The sequence below is a fragment of the Ranitomeya variabilis genome, chromosome 1 (genome assembly GCF_051348905.1).
Source record: "Ranitomeya variabilis isolate aRanVar5 chromosome 1, aRanVar5.hap1, whole genome shotgun sequence".
Classification (NCBI taxonomy): Eukaryota; Metazoa; Chordata; class Amphibia; order Anura; family Dendrobatidae; genus Ranitomeya; species Ranitomeya variabilis.
This window is the reverse complement of record NC_135232.1, coordinates 1,013,648,304-1,013,675,815: the sequence shown is the minus strand read 5'-3', so window position 1 is coordinate 1,013,675,815 and position 27,512 is coordinate 1,013,648,304. Positions and strand designations below refer to the sequence as shown.

At 45.1% G+C, this 27,512-nt stretch overlaps 1 long non-coding RNA gene across 1 annotated transcript in view; it reads right to left on the bottom strand.

The window, feature by feature from the left end:
• LOC143783120 (uncharacterized) overlaps window positions 1–27,512 on the bottom strand; it is an 80,710-nt gene that overhangs the window by 15,260 nt on the left and 37,938 nt on the right. Inside the window, exon 2 of the long non-coding RNA XR_013217100.1 lies at window positions 10,960–11,194. This is a non-coding gene — a long non-coding RNA (uncharacterized LOC143783120). The remainder of the gene's footprint in view (window positions 1–10,959; window positions 11,195–27,512) is intronic.

Genomic DNA, 27,512 nt, shown 5'->3' with positions numbered 1-27,512 from the left:
AACATGACAAGGAGGCCAATTGTGACTTGCGTTTGGCACTACTACCCCTGGGACAGTTGCTGTCAGCTGTGTTGGCATAGTTAGTAGTGTTGAGCATTCCGATGCTGCAAGTATCGGGTATCGGCCGATACTTGCTGTATCGGAATTCCGATACCGGGATTCCGATACTCTTGTGGTATCGGGTATCGGGTATCGCAACAACATTAATGTTAAAATGTGTAAAAGAGAGAATTAAAATAAAAAATATCGCTATACTCACCTCTCCGACGCAGCCGGGACTTCAGCGAGGGAACCGGCAGCGTTGTTTGTTTAAAATTCGCGCTATTACTTGGTTACGTGAAGTCCCGGCTTGTGATTGGTCAGGTCGGCCACGTTACGTCACGGCTTGCTGTGATTGGTCCGCGTCCCGGCAATATGGCCACCCTGACCAATCACAAGCCGTGACGTCACGGGAGGCTGGACACGCGCCCATTTTAAAATGAGCGCGTCCAGCCTCCCGGCTTGTGATTGGTTGACCGCGGCGCAACCAATCACAAGCCGTGACGTCACGGGAGGCTGGACACGCGCCCATTTTAAAATGAGCGCGTCCAGCCTCCCGGCTTGTGATTGGTTGACCGCGGCACAACCAATCACAAGCCGTGACGTCACGGGAGGCTGGACACGCGCCCATTTTAAAATGAGCGTGTCCAGCCTCCCGGCTTGTGATTGGTTGACCGCGGCGCAACCAATCACAAGCCGTGACATCACGGGAGGCTGGACACGCGCCCATTTTAAAATGAGCGCGTGTCCAGCCTCCCGTGACGTCACGGCTTGTGATTGGTCAGGGCGGCCATATTGCCGGGACGCGGACCAATCACAGCAAGCCGTGACGTAATTTCGTCACGGCTTGCTGTGATTGGTCCGCGTCCCGGCAACATGGCCGACCTGACCAATCACAAGCCGGGAATTCACGTAACCAAGTAATAGCGCGAATTTTAAACAAACAACGCTGCCGGTTCCCTCGCTGAAGTCCCGGCTGCGTCGGACAGGTGAGTATAGCGATATTTTTTATTTTAATTCTTTCTTTTACACATTTATATGGTTCCCAGGGCCTGAAGGAGAGTTTCCTCTCCTTCAGACCCTGGGAACCATCAGGAATACCGTCCGATACATGAGTCCCATTGACTTGTATTGGTATCGGGTATCGGTATCGGATTGGATCCGATATTTTGCCGGTATCGGCCGATACTTTCCGATACCGATACTTTCAAGTATCGGACGGTATCGCTCAACACTAATAGTTAGTGCTGCTAACATCTCCCACATTTTTTCACATTATGGGTGTTTTTCTACCATGCTGGCTCTTCTATTGCCCATGCTACAACATTTGATTCGTAGTACTGCTGACTGATCAATTGGTACCTGGGTATCCCACATTCTTAGCTATGGTATTTATTTATTTTTTTCATTACATCATCCATAGCTATTTTAACTTTTTATATTTCTATAAATTTTGTACAACACTAAATTTAACTGCTAAAATTATTTTCACAACTAATTATTAAATCCTTGTCAAAATGAACATAACAAGAAATGCTACACAGAAATATACCATCGATAATAACAATAATAATCTTTATTTTTATATAGCCCTAACATATTCCGCAGCGCTTTACAGTTTTGCACACATTATCATCACACATCACAATCTAAATTCCCTATCAGTATGTCTTTGGAATGTGGGAGGAAACCGGAGTACCAGAAGGAAAGCCACACAAACATGGGGAGAACATACAAACTCTTTGCAGATGTTGTCCAAGGTGGGGTTAGAACCCAGGACTCCAGTGCTGCAAGGCTGCAGTGCTAACCACTGAGTCACCATGCCAAGATGAAAGAATTGATCTGCTGTCATGAAATTTGCAGGCTGTGGACAATTTGAAGAATTTGTGATTCGATTTAAACAGATTGCAAAAAAAATGCCAATTTCACTTATTGCTGAAGACTGCATGAGCCAGAGACAGGGCTCATGTTATATCAGGCATGGCTGCATGGCTTTTCCCATAATGCATTGCAGCTATCACATCACATTATCAGTAGTGTTGAGCGATACCTTCCGATATCGAAAAGTATCGGTATCGGATTGGATCGGCTCATATTCAAAAAATATCGGATATCGCCGATGCCGATACCCTATACCAATGCAAGTCAATGGGACCAAAATTTTGGAATTAAAATAAACCCTTTCTTTCCTTGTAGGTTCATTCTACATGAAGGAAAACAATTAAGAATAATGTAGGATGTATTGGGGGAGGTAGCGGAGACATTAAAGGCATAGAGGTTTAGCCCAATCAAATAGAATTGCAGGAATTTTAAGTTTTTTTAAGACGTTCGGAGTTACAAAGATATTGACTATGTTAAGATTTTTTTTATTTTGTCAGATATTGATATTTCACTACGTCCATGCCCTTCACCTTCTTTTTTACTTCTCCGACACTTTCTTCTTCATCATCCTCAGCAGCAGCATCTTTGACATCAACTTCTTCTTCACCTTATTCATCTTCTTCTACACCTTCTTCCTATTATTTTTTTGTTACATTCTTCATATTCTTTTTATTAAACTATTATTCTTCTTCATATTCTACTTCTTCATTATATTCTTATTTGTGACAGGCATTCCTGTAGTTGTTATCTATAAAAGTTTGAAGATTATACCTTCCATTCTGCGTGTCACAAAAGAGTTACAACAGGATTTGTCCGCGTTCAGTTAGGCCTGCAGCAGCAGGCTTTTTCCAGGGGCACCACGAGGAGGAACGGACTCACCCCCATACACTGCTTAGTCTTTTTCTGCTTATAATTTAGATAATATCTTTTGCTCTGATGTTTAGTCATATGCTTAATGTTCTTCTGCTCTTTGTTCTGCAGCTTCTTGTTCTTCTGCTTCTCGGTCTTCCGGGTCGTCGTCTCCAGGGTCGTCATCTCCGGGATCGTCGTCGTCATTAGGGTGGTCTTCAGGGTCACCGTCTCCAGGGTCGTCATCTCAGGGGTTGTCGTCTCTGGTGTCATCATCATCTTAGGGGTGGTCTTCAGGGTCGTCGTCTTTAGGGTCTTGAACTTGGAAATGTAGCAGAAGGTACAAGAAGGCTGAAAAAATGCCCAGAACCAGCTGATGGAACTGGAACCCGGATGGCTACCCGAAAGTCCAAGAGCCAATGGAACTACTGAGGACCAGCTGACATTACTGGAACCCGGTTACTAAGCAGGAGGTACCCGTGCCAGAAAGCACTACCAAGGACCACCTGACATTGGTGGAACTTGGATACCCAGAAGGAGGCACCTAAGCCAAAGGCTCTGCCTGGAACCAGCTGACGGTACTGGAACCAGGATGGGGAGCAGAAGGTACAAGAGCAAAAGACACTGCCGAGAACCAGCTGACGGTACTGGAACCCGGATGGGTAGCCGAAGGTACAAGAGCCAATGGAACTACCGAGGACCAGCTGACATTACTGGATCCCGGTTACTAAGCAAGAGGTACCCGTGCCAGAAAGCACTACCAAGGACCACGTGATGTTGGTGGAACTCGGATACCCAGAAGGAGGCACCTAAGCCAAAGGCTCTGCCCGGAACCAGCTGACGGTACTGGAACCAGGATGGGGAGCAGAAGGTACAAGAGCAAAAGACACTGCCAAGAACCAGCTGATGGTTGTTGTGAATTCTGCTTTTGGGTTCCCTCCGGTGGTAGTAGGTGGTAATGCAGTTGTCCCTGGGTTGCAGTCCTGGTCAGGTGTGTCTGCTGATTGCAGTTCTGACTGGGGTATTTAGGTGTGCAGGATTCATTAGTCCTTGCCAGTTGCCAATTGTTGTTGGGAGGTGTGGACCTCTGCCTGGTTCCTACTGTCTTTCTGCCAAATCAGCAAAGATAAGTGTCTGGGTTTTTTCCCTGTGGCACACATGCTGTGTGCTTCACAATTCAGTGCTATTCTTTGTGTTTTCTTGTCCAGCTTAGATTGTGTCAGTATTTTCTCAGTCTTGCTGGATTCTCTGGAGTGGCAGATATACATTCCATGTCTTTAGTTAGATTGTGGAACTTTTTGTATTATCTGTTGTGGATATTTTTGGAAGGGTTTTAATACTGACCGCCTAGTAATCTGTACTATCCTTTCCAATTTAGCTAGAGTGGCCTCTTTTGCTAAATCCTGTTTTCTACCTGCATGTGTCTATTCTTCTCCTACTCACAGTCATTATTCGTGGGGGGCTGCTTATCCTTTGGGGGTCTGCTCTGAGGCAAGAAAGCATTCCTATTTCCATCTATAGGGGTATTTAGTCCTCCGGCTGTGTCGAGGTGTCTAGGGTTTGTTAGGCACACCCCATGGCTCCTTCTAGTTGTGGTGTTAGTTCAGGATTTGCGGTCAGTACAGGTTCCACCGACTCCAGAGAAAGTTTTCATGCGGCTCCAAGGTCACCGGATCATAACAGTACAACTGGCCAATAATGAGTTAAATGCATCTCAGAAGAAGGGAAGAAAGGTGTTGAGCCATTTTTTTTTCTGCAGTCTGTTTTGTCTTCTCTTCCCTCTTTATTTATGGGTGGCTGAGGAGTCTTGTGCCAGCATGGATGTTCAGGAATTAGCTTCTCGTGTAGACCAGCTTGCTGCTAGGGTACAGGATATTTCTGATTATATTGTTCAGACTCCTGCTTTAGAGCCGAAGATTCCTACTCCTGATTTGTTTTTTGGTGATAGGTCCAAATTTTGGGGTTTTAAAAACAATTGTAAACTGTTTTTTGCTCTGAGACCGCGATCCTCCGGTGATTCCATTCAGCAGGTTAAAATTGTCATCTCCCTGCTGCGTGGCGATCCACAGGATTGGGCATTTTCCCTGGAATCTGGGAATCCGGCCTTGCTTAATGTAGATTCCTTTTTTCAGGCTTTAGGATTATTATATGATGAACCGAATTCTGTGGATCAAGCGGAGAAAACCTTGTTGGCCCTGTCTCAGGGTCAAGAGGCGGCAGAATTGTATTGTCAGAAATTTAGAAAATGGTCTGTGTTGACTAAATGAAATGATGATGCTTTTGCGGCAATTTTCAGAAAGGGTCTTTCTGAATCTGTTAAAGATGTTATGGTGGGGTTTCCCACGCCTTCCAGTCTGAGTGATTCTATGTCTCTGGCCATTCAGATTGATCGGCGTTTGCGGGAGCGTCAAACTGTGCACGCTGTGGCGTCGTCCTTAGAGCAAAGTCCTGAGCCAATGCAGTGTGATAGGATTTTGTCTAGAACGGAACGACAAGGATTCAGACATCAGAATAGGTTGTGTTATTATTGTGGCGACGCTTCTCATGTCATTTCAGTCTGCCCTAAGTGGGCAAAAAGGATCACTAGTTCATTTACTATCAGTACTGTACAACCTAAATTTCTGTTATCGGTGTCCTTGATCTGCTCATTGTCATCATTTTCTGTCATGGCGTTTGTGGATTCAGGCGCCGCCTTGAACTTAATGGATTTTGAGTTTGCCAGGCATTGTGGTTTTCCCTTGCAGCCTTTGCAGAACCCTATTCCTTTAAGGGGGATTGATGCTACACCTTTGGCTAAAAATAAGCCCCAGTTTTGGACACAGGTGACCATGCACATGGCGCCAGCCCATCATGAAGATTGTCAATTTTTGGTGTTGCATAATTTGCATGATGTTATCGTGCTGGGTTTCCCATGGTTGCAGGTACATAATCCTGTGTTGGATTGGAAATCTATGTCTGTGACTAGTTGGGGTTGTCAGGGGGTTCATAATGATGTTCCTTTGATGTCAATCTCCTCTTCTTCCTCTTCTGAAATTCCAGAGTTTTTGTCTGATTTTCAGGATGTATTCGATGAGCCCAAGTCCAGTTCCCTTCCACCGCACAGGGACTGTGATTGTGCGATTGACTTGATTCCAGGCAGTAAGTTTCCTAAGGGCCGACTTTTCAACCTGTCTGCGCCTGAACATACCGCCATGCGGAGTTATGTTAAGGAGTCTTTGGAGAAAGTGCATATTCGGCCATCTTCTTCACCGTTGGGAGCAGGTTTTTTTTTGTTGCTAAGAAGGCTGGCTCCTTGAGACCTTGTATTGATTATCACCTCTTGAATAAGATCACGGTCAAGTTTCAATACCCTTTACCTTTGCTTTCCGATTTGTTTGCTAGGATTAAGGGGGCTAGTTGGTTTACGAAGATTGACCTTCGGGGGGCATATAATCTAGTTCATATTAAGCAGGGTGATGAATGGAAAACTGCGTTTAATACGCCCGAAGGCCATTTTGAATACCTTGTGATGCCATTCGGGCTCACTAACGCTCCATCTGTTTTTCAATCCTTCATGCATGATATCTTCCGGACTTATATTGATAAATTCTTGATTGTATATTTGGACGATATTTAGATTTTTTCCGATGATTGGAAGTCTCATGTGGAACAGGTCAGGGTGGTATTTCAGATCCTTCGTGACAATGCTTTGTTTGTGAAGGGGTCTAAGTGTCTCTTTGGGGTGCAGAAGGTTTCTTTTTTGGGCTTTATTTTTTCTCCCTCATCTATGGAGATGGATCCGGTTAAGGTTCAAGCCATTCATGATTGGATTCAACCCACATCCGTGAAGAGCCTTCAGAAATTTTTGGGTTTTGCAAATTTTTATCGCCGGTTCATTGCTAACTTCTCCAGCGTGGTTAAACCCTTGACTGATTTGACGAAAAAAGGCGCTGATGTGGCGAATTGGTCCTCTGCGGCTGTCTCTGCCTTTCAGGAGCTTAAACGCCGATTTACTTTTGCTCCGGTGTTGCGCCAACCAGATGTTTCTCTTCCGTTTCAGGTTGAGATTGATGCTTCTGAGATTGGGGCAGGGGCCGTTTTGTCTCAGAGGGATTCTGTTGGTTCTTTGATGAAACCGTGTGCCTTCTTCTCCCGCAAGTTTTCGCCTGCTGAATGCAATTATGATGTCGGCAATCGGGAGTTGTTGGCTATGAAGTGGGCGTTTGAGGAGTGGCGACATTTGCTTGAGGGAGCTAAGCACCGTACTGTGGTCCTGACCGATCATAAGAATTTGATTTACCTCGAGTCTGCCAAACGGCTGAGTCCTAGACAGGCTCGATGGTCCTTGTTTTTTTCCCATTTTGATTTCGTGGTTTCGTATCTTCCGGGTTCTAAGAATATTAAGGCTGATGCCCTTTCTAGGAGTTTTTTGCCTGATTCTCCTAAGGTCCTTGAACCGGTCGGCATTCTGAAAGAAGGGGTGTTCCTTTCTGCCATTTCCCCTGATTTACGGTGGGTTCTTCAGGAATTTCAGGCTGATAGACCTGACCGCTGTCCTGTGGGGAAATTGTTTGTTCCTGACAGATGGACTAGTAGAGTGATTTCTAAAGGTTCACTGTGCTGTGTTGGCTGGTCATCCTGGTATTTTTGGTACCAGAGATTTGGTTGGTAGGTCCTTTTGGTGGCCTTCGTTGTCACATGATGTGCGTTCTTTTGTGCAGTCCTGTGGGACTTGTGCGCGGGCCAAGCCTTGTTGTTCCTGTGCTAGTGGGTTACTTTTGCCATTGCCGGTCCCTGAGAGGCCCTGGACGCATATTTCTATGGATTTTATTTCTGATCTTCCGGTTTCCCAGAGGATGTCGGTTATCTGGGTTGTTTGTGACCGGTTTTCTAAGATGGTTCATTTGGTGCCTTTGCCTAAATTGCCTTCCTCTTCAGAGTTGGTTCCGTTGTTTTTTCAGCATGTTTGCATGGTATTCCGGAGAATATTGTGTCCAACAGAGGTTCCCAGTTTGTTTCTAGGTTTTGGCGGGCCTTTTGTGCTAGGCTGGGCATTGATTTGTCTTTTTCTTCTGCATTTCATCCTCAGACAAATGGCCAGACCGAGCGAACTAATCAGACTTTGGAGACTTATTTGAGATGCTTTGTGTCTGCCGATCAGGATGATTGGGTGGCCTTTTTGCCATTGGCCGAGTTTGCCCTTAATAATCGGGCTAGTTCGGCTACTTTGGTTTCGCCTTTTTTTTGTAATTTTGGTTTTCATCCTCATTTTTCTTCTGGGCAGGTTGAGCCTTCTGACTGTCCTGGTGTGGATTCTGTGGTTGACAGGTTGCAGCAGATTTGGGCTCATGTGGTGGACAATTTGGTGTTGTCTCAGGAGGAGGCTCACCGTTTTGCTAACCGTCGTCGGTGTGTTGGTTCCCGGCTTCGGGTTGGGGATTTGGTTTGGTCGTCTTCCCGTCATGTTCCTATGAAGGTCTCTTCCCCTAAGTTTAAGCCTCGGTTTATTGGTCCTTATAGGATTTCTGAGATTATTAATCCGGTGTCTTTTCGATTGGCGCTTCCGGCCTCTTTTGCTATCCATAATGTCTTCCATAGATTTTTATTGCGGAAATATGTGGTGCCCGTTGTTCCCTCTGTTGATCCTCCGGCCCCTGTTTTGGTTGATGGGGAGTTGGAGTATGTGGTTGAGAAGATTTTGGATTCTTGTTTTTCGAGGCGGAGGCTTCAGTACCTTGTCAAATGGAAGGGTTATGACCAGGAGGATAATTCTTGGGTTTTTGCTTCTGATGTCCATGCTGCTGATCTGGTCTGTGCCTGTCATCTGGCTCATCCTGATCGGCCTGGGGGCGCTGGTGAGGGTTCGGTGACCCCTCCTCAAGGGGAGGGTACTGTTTTGAATTCTGCTTCTGGGTTCCCTCCGGTGGTAGTAGGTGGTAATGCAGTTGTCCCTGGGTTGCAGTCCTGGTCAGGTGTGTCTGCTGATTGCAATTCTGACTGGAGTATTTAGGTGTGCAGGATTGATTAGTCCTTGCCAGTTGTCAATTGTTGTTGGGAGGTGTGGACCTCTGCCTGGTTCCTCCTGTCTTTCTGCCAAATCAGCAAAGATAAGTGTCTGGTTTTTTTTTCCTGTGGCACACATGCTGTGTGCTTCGCAATTCAGTCCTATTCTTTGTGTTTTCTTGTCCAGCTTAGATTGTGTCAGGATTTTCTCAGTCTTGCTGGATTCTCTGGAGTGGCAGATATACATTCCATGTCTTTAGTTAGATTGTGGAACTTTTTGTATTATCTGTTGTGGATATTTTTGGAAGGGTTTTAATACTGACCGCCTAGTAATCTGTCCTATCCTTTCCTATTTAGCTAGAGTGGCCTCTTTTGCTAAATCCTGTTTTCTACCTGCGTGTGTCTATTCTTCTCCTACTCACAGTCATTATTCGTGGGGGGCTGCCTATCCTTTGGGGGTCTGCTCTGAGGCAAGATAGCATTCCTATTTCCATCCATAGGGGTATTTAGTCCTCCGGCTGTGTCGAGGTGTCTAGGGTTTGTTAGGCACACCCCACGGCTACTTCTAGTTGCGGTGTTAGTTCAGGATTTGCGGTCAGTACAGGTTCCACCGACTCCAGAGAAAGTTTTCATGCGGCTCTATGGTCACCGGATCATAACAGATGGTACTGGAACCCGGATGGGTAGCCAAAGGTACAAGAGCCAATGGAACTACCGAGAACCAGCTGACGGTACTGGAACCTGGTTACTAAGCAGGAGGTACCCGTGCCAGAAAGCACTACCAAGGACCACCTGAGGTGTCATGAATCCCCAATGGCTAGGGATAGCACAGGATAAGCAAAGTAAAAATAAATATCGGACGAGCTCTAGGGTGATGGAACCTGGGCTGACCGCTGCCCTACGCCTGACAAACGCAACTAGAGATAGCCAGGGAGCGTGCCTACGTTGGTTCTAGACGCCACGCACCAGCCTAAGAGCTAACTAGTACTGCAGAGAAAACAAAGACCTCACTTGCCTCCAGAGGAATTAACCCCAAAGGTATAGATGCCCCCCACATGTATTGACGGTGAAATGAGAGGAAGACACACACATAGAGATGATGTATATTGCTTTAGCAAATAGAGGCCCGCAGAAAACTAGAAAGCAGAATGACACAAAAGGGGACTGAGCGGTCAGCAAAAAACCCTAATCAAAAAAACCATCCTGAGATTACAAGAACCCATGTGCCAACTCATGGCACATGGGGAGAACCTCAGTCCACTAGAGCAACCAGCTAACAAAGAGACATTCTAAGCAAGCTGGACAAAAAAAACAAACAACTGAAAATCAGCACTTAGCTTATCCTGAAAGATCTGGGAGCAGGTAGGCAGGAACCAAACAGAGCACATCTGAACACATTGATAGCCGGCAAGGGAAATGACAGAAAGGCCAGGTAAAATAGGAAACACCCAGCCTCTGATGGACAGATGGAAACCAAAGGCCGCAACCCACCAAAGTCACCCAGTACCAGCAGTAACCACCAGAGGGAGCCCGCAAACAGAATCCACAACACTGAGGTTGGTGGAACTCGGATACCCAGAAGGAGGCACCTAAGCCAAAGGCTCTGCCCAGAACCAGCTGATGGAACTGGAACCAGGGGGACCTATTCAAGATTGTTTTCCTACAGCCCCAACTAGCGGTGTTGGAGCCCAGGATCAGCTGATGTTACTGAAACCCAATAACAGAGGAGTAACTGTTGACTGTGCAAACAGCACTTCCAAGCAGCAACTAGTGGTGTTGGAGCCCAGGGACAGCAGGAGGTGCAAAGTGTAGGCCAAAGCCTGCACTCGAGGCAGTTTAATATCTGATGGAGTGTCAGCATGGCGGTGCAGGACACATTGCCGGATACACAGCAGGGGAGCAGCTGACGTTACTGAACCCGACTAACATGGAAGCAAGTGTTTTTCTCTGTGCAAACAGTACTTCCAGGAAGCAACTGGCGGTGTTGGAACCCAGGGTCAGCAGGAGGAGCAGAGTGTAGGCTGAGGCCTAATTGGAGCAAATTGAAAGTGAACCTTTAAACCCCCCAGGCGTTAGTAGCTAGAAGAGCCACCTTGTGCAGCAGTAATAATGCACATGGAAAAGGTGGCTCTTTTAATTATGCTCCTTATGATCACCTGTGTTATGCTGTCACAGAGAGGAATACATAAATAAATAGAATGGTCTCACCAAGTCATGACGATGCCTCACGGAAAATGAGTCCCTCTAATTTACATTAGACAGAAATCCAAGGGATGATTTCACAGTTCCATGGGTTATTTGTATTCAGGACCACCTCCATACGCGTTTCATTCCAAGGGGAATCATCAGGGGACAGATAATAATATACAGATTTGGGAATTGCTGGGCCTGTAGAGTCTGATTGATGTTGATATACAACAATTTTTTTTTCATTCTTGATGCACTAAAAACAAAATGGGAAATTAAAACTCAATAAATCGTAATTTTTCTAATGAAGAAAAACAATGAAACCAAAGCTTGTGTAACTGAGAAAGCGTGTTTCCTGTTTTACTAGTCGAATTTAATAATAGGATACAGAATGACAATGCTGCATGCTATTGTTTCATGTTCTTTTCTTGTTTTTTTCTTACCTGGCAAAGTAGCTGTTTAGAGTTACAGAATTCTCGTCAAGGTGGGGAAATTAAAGCAAAAAAATATTAAAAAATAAATAAAAAAAAGTCAATGTTTTGCAAAACTGTTTTATTATTCGGCAATCATACACCCGACAAAATATAGTGTGCTGTTACTACATCCGGCTGTGACATCATTAAGGTTACCGCTGATCACAGGTAGAACTTCTCACTCTCTGCTTAGTGTGTTTCGGCTGGCATGGAGAGCTGCCGCATCACTGATTTGACCGCTGTCCAAACCATCCGGATCATCATGGGACATGGCCATTATTCGATTTTCGGAGGAAAGGTGAGTATAAATTTGCTTTTATTTGAATTTTTGATGAATAATGGGTAAAAGAAGGTCAGAGAGTTTTTATTTCAAATAAAGGAGTCTGTGTGTTTATTTCAATTAGAGGACTTTACTCTGTCTCTGTTTTTATTACATTTCACTATGGGGTTAGTAATGGGGGGGTGCTATGGCCACCTTTTTTATTATTAACCCCATGGTTTGAAGTCAGCTGCCATAAAACAGCTGACATCAACCCCACAAATATTATCCAGTTGCCACCGCACTAGGGCAAGTGGGAAGAGCTGGGCAAAGCATCAGAATTGGCACATCTAATGGTTGCGCCTTTTCTTGGGCGACTGTGCACTCTAATTTTTTTAAGCTGGGGAGGGCCAATATCCATGGCCCCTTCCCAGTCTGAGAATACCAGCCTCTTTAGCTTGTCTGGATATCCAAAATGGGTCTAACCTTACGCCATTTTTTTAATTTATTTAAATAATAAAAAAACTGCATGGGGACTTTGATAACCAGCCTAGATAAAGCTCACAGCTGGGGGCTGCAGCTGATTTTTTTGCCTGCACTTGTTATCAAAAATAGATGAGGACCCATGTTTCATCAAAAAGCTTTCAACAAGCTTTCAACAAGCTTTGTTCAGGCTGTGAAACCTGAACAGTAACACAGACATCCTGAAGAAGTTCATGTTTGGGGTCTGTGCATGGACACTTGGTGTTTGCAACAGACCCCGAACTTTACCATTCAGATTCGCCCATCCCTAATTGCATGTTTATGGCATAGTGAATATTTATGTATTTTAATTGAAAACTTTATCTGAAAAGTGCTTGTATTTAGTCAGAATAGTAGAGCATTGCAAACAATTTATTCACATGAAAAACTATTTTGGAATAAATATTTGCTATGTAACAGGATAGAAAAGAAATATAGCACAAGGCTGCAGCAAAAAAAATCAGTAGAGTTTAGGCAACAAATTTTTATGCTATTGATATCTTGTTCTACACATAAAACATTTCACATAGTGTGACATACTAACATGATACAATATTATGCCTTTTAGTTTGCAAATAAAATGACATTTAATAAAAATGTTAATTACTCACTGTTAAATTAATCACAAATTTAATATCTTACTATTGAAAAGATGCATTGTAAATAGTGATGGGTGAACGTGCTCGGATAATGTCTTATCTGAGCACCCTCAGGTGTTATCCGAGCATCTGGGCGTGCTTATATATTATGTTTATGTCCATGTGGCTGCATGATACACAAGCACTCCCGGATGCTCGGATAACACTCGAGCGCATCTGATAAGATGTTATCCAAGCATCTTTGCTCATCACTAATTGTAAACCTATGTTCTACTATCTGTTACAATGCCAAGTATTCTTCTTGTGCATAAAATGAAATAAAAAAGAACCTTTCCACCTTTGATGTCATCTATAATCTGTTCAATTCAATTAAAAAACAAACAGAAACAATTTTCAGGTGGGAAAAAAAGGAACTGAAATAATGTGATTGCATGAACGGTCGCACCCTTAAACTAACACTTTATTGAAGTACCCTTTCTTGCTTCTTTGCACTTCAGGCAGCTGAGGGATATGTTTTTTATTTTTGTTTTTATTTTACACTAGATTGTGGCCCGATTCTAACGCATCGTGTATTCTAGAATATGCATGTCCCCGTAGTATATGGACAATGATGATTCCAGAATTCGCGGCAGACTGTGCCCGTCGCTGATTGGTCGAGGTATCCTTTTTGACATCATCGTCGCCATGGCAACCATTATGACATCTACATCGATACTGTGCCCGTCTCTGATTGGTCGAGGCCTGGCGGCCTCGACCAATCGGAGACGCTGGATTTCCATTATGACATCATCGTCGCCATGCTGTACCCGTCTCTGATTGGTCGAGGCCTGGCGGCCTCGACCAATCAGAGACGCTGGATTTCCAGGACAGACAGACAGACAGAAAGACAGACAGACAGACAGACGGAAAAACCCTTAGACAATTATATATATAGATGGGACAAGGGCATTGGGAATTTGGGTGTTAAGATTAATGTAAGTATGTTGTTTTATTTTTAAATAAACATGCAAAACGGTGCGACCATTTATTTCAAATAAAGGATTTTATTCAGGCTGTGTTTATTTCCAAAAGGTTTTAGTATGGGGTTAGTTAATGGGGGCATCTTATAGATACCTCTCCACTACTAACCCCTGGGCATGATATCACCTGACAATACAAAAGTGATATCAACACCCGAACTCTATTTCCCCATCTCCACAGGGCAAAGCACAAGATTTGGCACATCTTAAGGATGCACCATTTCTGGGGTGGCTGAGGGCTGATGCTTGTAGCCTGGATGGGGAGACAATATCCCCAGCCCTTTCCCAGGCCATTAATATCAACCCACAGCAGTGTGTTTGGCTTTGATGGTTACAATTTATAGCTGAACCCCACATCATTTTTTTCTGGGGTATCCCGCAAACTTACCAGTAAATGATAACTAAACAGCTGTGTGCTGATATTAATAGCATGGAACCGTAAGGGATTTTGCCCCCCTTCCCAGAATATTAACATCAGCCCTCAGCTTTGAATTTCCCTCCATGTGTTTTTTTTTCAATTTTTTTTCAATTTATTAACAAGAACAATAATATCACATCATAACAAGTGTTTATCTTGCTTTACAAGTGCCAGTGCCGGAGTGATGAACGCCCGCGAGTCCAGCACTCAGCACTTTGGCATTCAACAGTCTGGCATAGAAGCTATCGTGAGATCCAGTTGATGGAACTCAGGTAACCTGCTGGAACACCTGGAGGCTGTGAACTAAGGTTACCTTTAGTGATGAGTGAGTATACTCCTTGCTCGGGTTTTCCTGAGCACGCTCGGTTGGTCTCCGAGTATTTATGACTGCTCGGAGATTTAGTTTTCCTTGCCGCAGCTGGATGATTTGCGGCTACTGGACAGCTTGATTACATGTGGGGATTCCCTAGCAACCAGGCAACCTCCACATGTACACAGGCTGGCTAGCAGCCATAAATCATCTAGCGGTGGCAAGGAAAACTAAATCTCCGAGCAGTCATAAATACTCGGAGACCATCTGGAAAACCCGAGCAACGAGTATACTCGCTCATCACTAGTTACCTTAGGTATGTATTTTACTTTACTTGTTATTAAATAAAAAAAAAATAAAAAAGGCATGGGTTACCCCATAATTTTCAAAAGCAGCAGAGGGAAAGTTGGCAGCTGAGGGCTGAGGTTAATATTCTGGGAAGGAGGACAATATCCCTAAAGGTTCCCAGACTACTAATATCAGCTTACAGCTGTTTGGTTAGCTTCTACTATTTTTCTTATAGTGAGGACGTCAGAATAAAAATTACGTAGGATTTTTCCATGATTTCAAGCCAGCAAAGGCTAAATAGACAGCTGTGGTTTGGTAGTAATAAAAGGGAAATTGGGCCTCCTCCCAGGCAAAGAACATCTGCCCTTAACTGCCCCAGAAATGGCGCCTCAATAAGATTTGCCAAATCAGCAGCTTAGTCTCACTTTTCCCACTTGTCCTGTGGCAGTGGAAACTTGGGTAAACAGATTTGGGGGTTGATGTCACCTTTGTATTTTCAGGTCACATCAAGCTCACAAATTAGCAATGGAGAGGTGTCTATAAAACGCGTCTCCATTACTAACCTCTTAGTCATATTTTAAATTTCAGACACCAAGAATAAAGTCCTTTATTTGAAATAAAAGTCCACATACTGTTTTAGAAATTATTTAAAAATAACAAACACACTTATACTCACCTTATGCTCATTCCAATGAAGAACTCGTCACCTGTAAAAAAAAAACCAAGAAAATAATAAACAACCATGACACTCACCTTAAGAATAAACCACTGATGCCCATGTCCTCTGTAAATAGAAATAAGAAACAACCATAACCCTCACCTGTCTGAGGTGCAGCTAATCCATAATGTCCCACGACGATTCGGATGATTTGGAGAGCTGTCACATTAGTGACCGCTCTCTGCTTCATGCACCTTACGCTGACAGGAGTGATATGTTCCTGTCAGTATCTAGCGCTGAGCTCCTGTTAAAAAGTTCACTGGAGTACATAGCTTAACCCCTATGACCTCACTTATGGCATTACTGTGTGAGAAATTAATCATGCAGCAAGTTTGGCTTAATCACACAGTTGCTCAAAACAGCTGACATGTGTCGGGAAAGACGTGGGCTCAGCGCCAGAGCCCACATCAAAGGGAGGGATTCCAATGTGGGTGCACTATTATGTCCAACGTCGGAAAGGGGTTAATTGCTAGTATCTATTGAATCAAAAATGAAACAACACAAAATTAAATAAAATGATAAGTATCTGCCGAAAAAATAAAAACAAAATAAAATATTTTTTTCACCTCTGCAGCCACTATTGCATTGTGTCTCCAGTCGAACATGAAAAATTTGTGAAAGGTCCTCTTTAAAAAAAACATTGTAAGTCGCTTAAAGCAGGAAATAAAACTCTATTTTCAAGCCCAATATATGAATCTAGTGCTACAAAGCATGTGTTGAAGTTGAACAATTATTTAATTGTCCTATTTATTTTATATAAATAATTTATTCATCTCCACTGGCTTGAGGCTTCAATTGTATGCATCAACACATAGCTTTGGTAGTCTAAATAATTCAACAGATTGCATGCTCAGGGCACTGTTTTTTAATTTTGGTTCACAAAATGTGGTGGTTTTTCATGCACGTGCTATTCAGTGTGAATATACTTTCACATTATATTATTCAGAATGTATTAATGCTCAGCTGAAAATGTTAAAAAACAAAAATGACAAATGCATTTTGTGTTAATCCACTTTTAGTAGAGATATTACTTTCAGGCTGGAGGATTTGTCAGTCAATTTAAAAAAACACTTAAATATTCTTTCAAATTCTGGGTCACATACAGGATTACAAGATACCATGTTGAAATATTTTAATAAAGTCATAGCTCTTACATTACATCACTTTAAATCCAGAAATGGATTTTCTAAATTCTAAGAAAATCTCAAAATCGGTGATGTGTAAGTAGCATTAACCTAAAGCTGTAGTAACCAATCAGCTTTGTCTTGTCATCCAAAGTGAAATATCTTTTCTCAAATTACATGAAGTAAATGCTAAATACTTAGATAATATAAATAGTGATAAGCGAGTGTGCTCACTACTCGGTTTTCTCCGAGCACGCTGAAGTACTCAGAGACCACCCGAGCATGCTCAGAGAAACTCGAGTAGCGAGCATACACACTCATCACTAAATATAAATGTGCACCATTAAAGAGGGTCATGAGGAGGGGAAGTGCAATGATGCAGTGATGTGTAAATATTTGAGCACCCACGGCCAGGGGAAAGACAGGTTTGGGGAAGGTCAATTCATGTCTGAAGAGGTGGAGGATAATTATGATGCACAGTTGCCATCAGGTCAGCCTAAAATGACAACTCAGAAGGAGGACCAGATTGATGAATTGGAAGATGACTTGGTCAATGAGGCCACTGATCCAACCAGGAACGGTGGCTCGCCTACCAAGCACAGCAGTGCAGAGAGTGTTAAATACATAGCTCGAAAACAGGCAAGAAGAGGTGATTTGACCAGAGGGAGAACTCGGTCAACTGTTTCACAGAGCACCCCCTCACTCGGCTAGATAACAGGCCAAGGGTGCATTGTTCTCCTGTGTGGCAGTTTTTTCCTGAAAGTCCTTCAGACAAAACAACTGTAATTTGCAGTAACTGCCATATCAACCTAAGAAGAGGCAAGAATACTGCCAACCTGAGCACCACCTGCATGCAAAAGCACATGGCAGCCAAGCACCCAAGTAGCTGGGTGGAATGCCTGGGTACAAAATCTGTGTCTGAGGGTGAAACCACTAGCTCTTCCCGTGTGTAACTGTTGTGTATCCGCTTTTTGGGCTCCCCTGGTGGTTGCTGGTGGTACTGGTGACTTGTTTGCACTTTGCTTCTTCTGTTCACCTGCTTCCATCAGTGTTTGGGAGTTTCCTATTTAGCCTTGCTCTCCAGTCATTTCCTTGCCGGTCATCATTGTAACCAGAGCCTTCGGTTGCATGTCCCTGCTACTAGTCTGCTGATCACTAAGTGGACTTTGTCCTTTTGTTTTGTACCTTTTGTCCAGTTTGCAGTTTTTGTAATTCTCTGTAGCTGGAAGCTCTTGCGGGCTGAAATTGCCACTCCTGTGTCATGAGTTGACACAGGAGTCTTAAAGTAATTTCAGGATGGTTTTTGAAAGGGTTTTCAGTTGACCGTGAAGTCCTCTTTTGTATCCTTCTGCTATCTAGTAAGTGGACCTCTCTTTGCTAAATCTACTTTCATACTGTGTATGTCTTTTCCTCTTAATTCACCGTTATTACATGTGGGGGGCTGCTATCATCTTTTGGGGGATTTCCCTAGAGGTAAGCCAGGTCTGTTTCTTCCTCTACCAGGCGTAGTTAGTCCTCCGGCTGGCGCGTGGCATATAGGAAGCCGTAGGTATGCTCCCTGGCTACTGTTAGTTGTGTGGTAGATTTAGCTCACGGTCAACTCGAGTTTCCATCACCCGAGAGCTCGTTCGTTACTTATGTGTTTTTTACGTTCCCTTGCCATTGGGAACATGACAGTATGACCGGCCTACAAAGTGTTAATTGTTTGGGCTGAAGCAGGAGAAAAAGAAGTGTTTAAGGGAAATTTTTTTTTTTTCTTTCCCTCAGAGTTTTGCTGCCCAGCCCTTAATTGCTGTCTAGCTGCTTCTTACCTCCTCTTAACCCTTGAATGGCTCTGACCTTAGCTGTTTAACATGGATGTCCAGAGTTTGGCTGCAGGTTTAAATAATCTTGCTACGAAGGTTCAAAATTTACAAGATTTTGTTATACATGCTCCTATTTCTGAACCTAAAATCCCTACACCAGAGGTGTTTTCCGGAGATAGATCTCGGTTTTTGAATTTCAAATATAATTGTAAATTATTCCTTTCTCTCAGACCTCACTCCTCAGGAGATCCTGTCCAGCAGGTTAAGATTGTAATCTCTTTGCTGCGAGGTGACCCTCAAAATTGGGCATTTTCATTGGCACCAGGGGATCCTGCGTTGCTCAATGTGGATGCGTTTTTCCTGGCTTTAGGGTTGCTTTATGAGGAACCTAATTTGGAGATTCAAGTTGAAAAAGCTTTGATAGCCCTATCTCAAGGGCAAGATGAAGCGGAGATATACTGCCAAAAATTTCGTAGGTGGTCTGTGCTTACTCAGTGGAATGAGTGCGCCTTAGCGGCAAATTTCAGAGAGGGCCTTTCTGATGCCGTTAAAGATGTTATGGTCGGGTTCCCTGCGCCTACAGGTCTGAATGAGTCCATGACAATGGCAATTCAGATTGATCGGCGTTTGCGGGAGCGCAAACCCGTGCACCATTTGGCGGTATCTTCTGAAGAGACGCCAGAGTAAATGCAATGTGACAGAGTTATGTCTAGAAGCGAGCGGCAGAATTATAGGCGTAAAAATGGGTTATGCTTCTATTGTGGTGATTCTGCTCATGTTATATCGGCATGCTCTAAGCGTACTAGGAAGGTTGACAAGTCCATTTCAATTGGCACTTTACAGTCCAAATTTATTTTGTCTGTAACCTTGATTTGTTCATTATCAGTTATTACCGTGGATGCCTATGTGGACTCGGGCGCCGCTCTGAGTCTTATGGACTGGTCCTTTGCCAGGCGCTGTGGGTTTGATTTAGAGCCTCTGGAAGTTCCTATACCTCTGAAGGGTATTGATTCTACACCTTTGGCTTGTAATAAACCACAGTTCTGGACGCAAGTGACTATGCGTATGACTCCAGAGCATCAGGAGGTGATTCGCTTCCTTGTGTTGTACAATTTACATGATGTTTTGGTGCTTGGATTACCATGGTTACAGTCTCATAACCCAGTCCTTGACTGGAAGGCTATGTCTGTGTTAAGCTGGGGATGTCGGGGGGCTCATGGGGACACTCCTATGGTGTCCATTTCGTCATCTATTCCATCTGAGATTCCGGCATTTTTGTCTGATTATCGTGATATTTTTGAAGAGCCTAAGATTGGTTCACTCCCTCCTCACAGGGATTGTGATTGCGCCATAGATCTGATTCCTGGCAGTAAATTTCCAAAGGGTCGTTTGTTTAACCTATCTGTACCTGAACATGCTGCTATGTGCGAGTATATTAAGGAGTCCCTGGAAAAGGGACATATTCGTCCTTCTTCATCACCTTTAGGAGCCGGTTTTTTCTTTGTCTCTAAAAAGGATGGCTCTCTGAGGCCTTGTATTGATTATCGTCTCCTGAATAAAATTACAGTCAAATATCAGTATCCGTTGCCTTTGCTGACTGATTTGTTTGCTCGCATAAGGGGGGCTAAGTGGTTCTCTAAGATTGATCTTTGTGGGGCATATAATTTGGTGCGACTTAAGCAGGGGGATGAGTGGAAGACCGCATTTAATACGCCTGAGGGCCATTTTGAGTATTTGGTAATGCCTTTCGGCCTTTCTAATGCACCTTCTGTCTTTGAGTCCTTAATGCATGATATTTTCCGGGAATATTTGGATAAATTTATGATTGTGTACTTGGATGATATTTTGATTTTTTCTGATGACTGGGAGTCTCATGTTCAGCAGGTCAGGAGGGTTTTTCAGGTTTTGCGGGAGAATTCTTTGTGTGTAAAGGGTTCAAAGTGTGTTTTTGGGGTTCAAAAAATTTCATTTTTGGGGTATATTTTTTCCCCTTCTTCTATTGAGATGGACCCTGTCAAGGTTCGGGCTATTTACGACTGGACGCAGCCTACTTCTCTGAAGAGTCTCCAGAAATTCTTGGGCTTTGCTAATTTTTATCGTCGATTTATAGCTGGTTTTTCTGGCGTTGCTAAACCTCTGACGGATTTGACTAAAAAGGGTGCTGATGTTGCCAATTGGTCCCCTGCTGCCGTGGAGGCCTTTCGGGAGCTTAAGCGCCGCTTTTTGTCTGCCCCTGTGTTGCGCCAGCCTGATGTTTCTCTTCCCTTTCAGGTTGAGGTCGATGCTTCCGAGATCGGAGCGGGGGCGGTTTTGTCGCAGAAAAGTTCCGACTGCTCAGTGATGAGACCTTGTGCGTTCTTTTCGCGAAAATTTTCGGCCGCCGAGCGAAACTATGATGTTGGTAATCGGGAGCTTTTGGCCATGAAGTGGGCATTTGAGGAGTGGCGTCATTGGCTTGAGGGTGCCAGACATCAGGTGGTAGTTTTGACTGATCACAAGAATTTAATTTATTTGGAGTCTGCCAGGCGCCTGAATCCTAGACAGGCATGTTGGTCGTTGTTCTTTTCCCAGTTTAATTTTGTGGTCTCGTACTTACCGGGTTCTAGGAATGTGAAAGCAGATGCTCTTTCTAGGAGTTTTGAGCTTGACTCTCCTGGGAATTCTGAACCTGCTGGTGTCCTTAAGGATGGAGTGGTTTTGTCTGCTGTCTCTCCAGATTTGCGACGTGCTTTGCAAGAATTTCAGGCGGATAGACCTGATCGTTGTCCGTCTGGTAGACTGTTTGTTCCTGACGAGTGGACCACTAGAGTCATCTCGGAAGTTCATTCTTCTACTCTGGCAGGTCATCCGGGAATTTTTGGCGCCAGAGATTTGGTGGCTAGATCCTTCTGGTGGCCTTCCCTGTCTCGAGATGTGCGTGTTTTTGTGCAGTCTTGCGATGTGTGTGCTCGGGCCAAGCCTTGTTGTTCTAGGGCTAGTGGGTTGTTGTTGCCCTTGCCTATTCCGAAGAGGCCTTGGACGCACATCTCTATGGACTTTATCTCGGATCTCCCTGTTTCTCAGAAGATGTCTGTCATCTGGGTGGTGTGTGACCGTTTTTCTAAAATGGTTCATTTGGTGCCATTGCCTAAGTTGCCTTCCTCATCTGAGTTGGTCCCTCTGTTTTTTCAAAATGTGGTTCGCTTGCATGGTATTCCGGAAAACATCTTTTCTGACAGGGGTACCCAGTTCGTGTCTAGATTTTGGCGGGCAGTCTGTGCCAGGTTGGGCATTGATTTGTCCTTTTCATCTGCATTCCATCCTCAGACCAATGGCCAGACGGAGCGAACTAATCAAACTTTGGAGACTTATTTGAGGTGTTTTGTGTCTGCGGATCAGGATGATTGGGTTGCCTTTCTGCCGTTGGCGGAGTTTGCTCTTAATAATCGGGCTAGTTCTGCCACTTTGGTTTCTCCTTTCTTTTGCAATTCAGGGTTTCATCCGCGTTTTTCATCTGGTCAGGTTGAATCTTCGGATTGTCCTGGAGTGGATGCGGTGGTGGATCGGTTGCATCGGATTTGGGGACAAGTGGTGGATAATTTGGAATTGTCCCAGGAGAGGACTCAGCAGTTTGCTAACCGTCGTCGTCGTGTTGGTCCCCACCTTCGCGTTGGGGACTTGGTGTGGTTGTCTTCCCATTTTGTCCCTATGAGGGTTTCTTCTCCCAAATTTAAGCCTCGGTTCATCGGTCCTTATAGGATTTTGGAGATTCTTAACCCTGTTTCCTTTCGTTTGGACCTCCCGGCATCTTTCGCTATCCATAATGTGTTCCATCGGTCGTTGTTGCGGAGATATGAGGTACCGGTGGTTCCTTCTACTGAACCTCCTGCTCCTGTGCTGGGGGAGGGTGAATTGGAGTACGTCGTGGAGAAGATCTTGGACTCCCGTATTTCCAGACGGAGACTTCAATATCTGGTTAAATGGAAAGGCTATGGTCAGGAAGATAATTCTTGGGTAACTGCCTCTGATGTTCATGCCTCGGATTTGGTTCGTACCTTTCATAGGGCTCATCCAGATCGCCCTGGCGGTTCTTGTGAGGGTTCGGTGCCCCCTCCTTAAGGGGAGGGTACTGTTGTGTATCCGCTTTTTGGGCTCCCCTGGTGGTTGCTGGTGGTACTGGTGACTTGTTTGCACTTTGCTTCTTCTGTTCACCTGCTTCCATCAGTGTTTGGGAGTTTCCTATTTAGCCTTGCTCTCCAGTCATTTCCTTGCCGGTCATCATTGTAACCAGAGCCTTCGGTTGCATGTTCCTGCTACTAGTCTGCTGATCACTAAGTGGACTTTGTCCTTTTGTTTTGTACCTTTTGTCCAGTTTGCAGTTTTTGTAATTCTCTGTAGCTGGAAGCTCTTGCGGGCTGAAATTGCCACTCCTGTGTCATGAGTTGACACAGGAGTCTTAAAGTAATTTCAGGATGGTTTTTGAAAGGGTTTTCAGTTGACCGTGAAGTCCTCTTTTGTATCCTTCTGCTATCTAGTAAGTGGACCTCTCTTTGCTAAATCTACTTTCATACTGTGTATGTCTTTTCCTCTTAATTCACCGTTATTACATGTGGGGGGCTGCTATCATCTTTTGGGGGATTTCCCTAGAGGTAAGCCAGGTCTGTTTCTTCCTCTACCAGGCGTAGTTAGTCCTCCGGCTGGCGCGTGGCATATAGGAAGCCGTAGGTATGCTCCCTGGCTACTGTTAGTTGTGTGGTAGATTTAGCTCACGGTCAACTCGAGTTTCCATCACCCGAGAGCTCGTTCGTTACTTATGTGTTTTTTACGTTCCCTTGCCATTGGGAACCATGACATGTAACACATTCCAAATCTGCTGTCCAGGAAGCAGGCGCTGATGCATCCTGCCCACAACCTGCTATTTCACAGACATAACAGTCAACAACCACATCCAGTTCCTTGTTCCAGTGCAGCGTTCAGTTATCCCTGCCCCAGATGTTTGACAGGAAGCAGAAATATCCACCCACTCACAGGCCCAAATATTAAACACCACATTGCCAGATTGCTAGCCCTGGAAATGTTGCCGTTTCAGTTTGTGGGAACTAAGTCTTTCCATGACCTCTTGGCAGTGAGAGCCTCATGGTACTCGATTCCCAGCAGCTACTAATTTTCCCTATGTGCCATCCCCACAATACATTAGCACATGTTACACAATATCAGCCGTGCTGTGGCCACCGCATTCACAGGGATGGTCCACATAACCACAGACACATGGACAAGTTATTTTGGACATGGATGCTACATTTCCCTGATGACACACTAGATGAACCTGGTGGAGTATGGGACCAAGTCAAAGGCTGGGATATCACACATCTTACTCACACCAAGAATAGCAGGCACAACTTCCATCAGGGTTTCAGTCTCCTTGTATTCCAGTTCCTGCCTCTCCACCTCATCATTATCATCTTCAGTGAGACTAACTTCCCCATCACTCCCCAGCTGGGAGGTCTGCAGCACTGCCTTGGTGAAGTGGCAGCATGCTCTGCTGAGGCTCATCTGTGTAGATGATAAAGCTCACAATGCAGCAGCACTGTTGAAAGGGATAAAAGGCCAGACTGATCAGTGGATCTCCCTGCTGAACCTCCAACCAGGTCTGGATGTGTGCAATAATAGGCATAACTTGGTAGTGGCTTTATAGCTTGGCAAGCTGGTCCACGTTCCATGCATGGCCCATGTGTTGAACTTGGTTGTACTGCAGTTTTTAAAAGCATACCCTAGCCAAACCTACTTGTCAAGGTATGCTGTGTCAGTGCACATTTCCGAAAGTCATCTCTAGCTTTTGCTGGTCTTGATTCGCTGCAGCAGCACTATAATTTGACTCATCACCAACTGATTTGTGACCTGTCCATATGCTGGAATTCGACCTTTTATATGTTGGCAAGGCTTAGTGAGCAGCAGAGAGCAGTATCTGAATTTCAGCTTCTCAATGCCTGTCAAGAGTACCATTCAGTCCCCCCACATAACAACTGCCAAGTGGATGTGGATCACTCACATATGTGAGGTTCTTCAAAACTTTGAGTACTACACCAAGATGGTGAGTGCTGATGATGCTTTTATCAGCATAATCATCCCACTGATTTGTCTATTAAAATGTTCACTGCAGAATCTCAAAAAGGAAGCTTTGAATGCTGATCAGGTGGCTATGGAGCAAGATTTTACAGTGACTGGTACCACACAGTTCAGCCTCACACAATGTTCTAAGGCCACATTGGGTGATGATAAGGAAAAGGAAGAGGAGGAGAGGGAGGAGGAATTTTTGGTCTGCTCTACAGAGGGGACTCCCAATCCCAGCGTCATGCCTGTCCAGCATGGATGACCTGAGGAGGAGGATGAGACAATTTCTCATGAGGAGAGGATGGTTAGTATTCATCTCGGTGAGGATACTGAACCTGTGTAGTCTGCTACATATGGCACAGTTCATGACCGGATGCCTTTCCCAAGACCCTTGCATGAAACACATTTTGTCCAACATGAAATATTGGCTGTGCACCTTTCTTGACCCATGGTACAAGAGGAAATTTCCTCCTCTCATATTGGAGACAAACATGCCATTTTCATTGCATGCATGCCTGGAGGCCGTTGTGAAAGACTTGCTGAAAAGATTACCCTCACACAATGTGCTGACAGAGGTACTGGTTCTTTTCACCCACAAGGATTACAGGGGAGGACCACATACATCAGGTGCAACTCAGGGTGAGGAAAGTCCACCAAATGGGTAATTTGCATGAAACTCTCCCATCAGCAAGGACAATCTGTGGGTGTAACTATGACAAGTGAGGAGAAGTTTACCAAGATTGTGAAGGACTACTTAAGTCACCATACCAGCGTCCATCCAGATTCTTCAGTGCCATTTAACTATTGTTTTTTCAAGCTGCACCTTTTGCCCGGCCTCTCCATGTACTCCTTGTACACGTTGGAGGTGCTGACAAGCCCTGCTGCAAGTGTGTTTTCTCAGTGGGTTTTTAGTTCAGCAGATGCAATCATAATGGATAGGCGCACACACCTTGTGCTAGCAACGGCGGCACGATATGGCGGTATGGACTAACTCAGTTACTTCACCGAGTAGTCATGAAAGAAAAGCACTGTGCCCTGTTAGGCTTCACAGAGGCACAGGCTAACTGCCCACACAGAGAGCAGTCAGTGGTCATGCATGCACACAAAACTCCTCGCCGGAGGTGCCAGCATTCTAGGGGCTTATTTCAGCCGGATCCCTGAACACATTCAAACACAAACTCCTCGCCGGAGGTGCCAGCATTCTAGGGGCTTATTTCAGCCGGGTCCCTGAACACATACTCTCGTGACCACACTGGCGCAAAGCACTTAACAAAGAACAATACTAGCGCATGGCCGTGCGGTCATGCGAACCTTAAATAGCTGCAGCATGTACAGGACCTTCCTAGAAGGACCAATGAGAAGCTACACCAGAGCGTGAGCACCTACAGGACCTTCCTGAAGGAGCCAATGACCTTAGCTGCAGTATCAGATCATGTGACCCTCGATCTCCACTGAGAGATCTTACTCTGGGCATGCTCAGAATGAGCAAAGCAGGACTTAGACCCAGAAGCGTCTGCTCGCCGCTGCCCAGCACCGACTTCAATGGCAGAAGCAGGAAAGGCAGCAGTAACTCTTAGCACAGAGTCAGACTGAGCGAGACGCTGGGACCGACGTCTCCGCTGAGCAGGCTCCACTGCGGCAGGAGAAGAATGGGAGACCGCAGCAGAGATGGACCGAGATTCCCCCTGTGCAGAGGAGGGAACTCAACCCCTAACATGGGCCCCCCTCCTTGGGTCTCACTACATTCGAAGGCAGCAATGAGCTGCGGAGCCCGAATGCGCTCAGCAGGCTCCCAGGACCTACCCTCAGGACCATAACCCTTCCAGTCCACCAAATAAATTTTTTTGCCACGAACCACCTTGTACCCCAAAATAGCATTCACCTCGTAATCGTCCGTAGATGAACCCGATGTCCCGGCAGATGACTCAGAAAACCGGGACATGTATACGGGCTTAAGGAGGGACACATGAAAGGTGTCGGTGATACCTAGGCATGGAGGAAGAGCTAGACGGTAGACCACAGGATTAACCTGTTCGAGGACCTTGAAGGGACCCAAGTAGCGAGGAGCAAACTTAGTGGACTCAACACGCAGCCTGATGTTACGGGCGGAGAGCCACACTAAATCGCCAGGAGCAAAGGTCGGAGCGGGGCGCCGATGTGCATCGGCGGAAGACCTCATTCTCTCCTTGGAGGCCCGAATGGCATCCTGAGTGCGGTCCCAAATGTCCCGTGCCTCCACAGCCCAGTCTGACACCCTGGAGTCGGCAGAAGACACGGGCATGGGCACAGGTACCCGCGGATGCTGACCATAATTAAGGAGGAATGGCGTCTGTCCAGTGGAGTCGGCTACAGCGTTGTTCAGTGCAAACTCTGCCCACGATAGCAAGGATGCCCAGTCATCCTGCCTGGCTGAGACAAAATGTCGCAGATATGTGACCAAGGTCTGGTTGGCCCTCTCTACCAACCCATTCGTCTCGGGATGATAAGCAGAAGAGAGATTTCACTCAATACTGAGAAGATGACAAAGCTCTCTCCAGAACCGAGATGCAAACTGGGGACCCCGGTCACTGACAATTTTGTCTGGCATACCGTGTAGGCGGAAGATGTGCTTAATAAACAACGCTGCCAAGGCCCGTGCAGAAGGTAGCCTTGGAAGCGGCACCAAGTGCACCATTTTAGAAAAATGATCGGTGATAACCCAAATGACGGTACAGCCACTAGACTTAGGCAAACCCACCACGAAGTCCATCCCGACCATCTCCCAGGGCCTATCTGCCACCAGCAGAGGATATAATAACCCAGCTGGCCGTTGTTAAGGAGACTTATTTTTGGCGCAGGAGACACACGCCCGAACATAGTCTGCGACATCATGAGCCATATGCGGCCACCAGTATGTCCTCACCAGTAACTCAGATGTACTTTTGGAACCAAAATGTCCACCCACCCTGG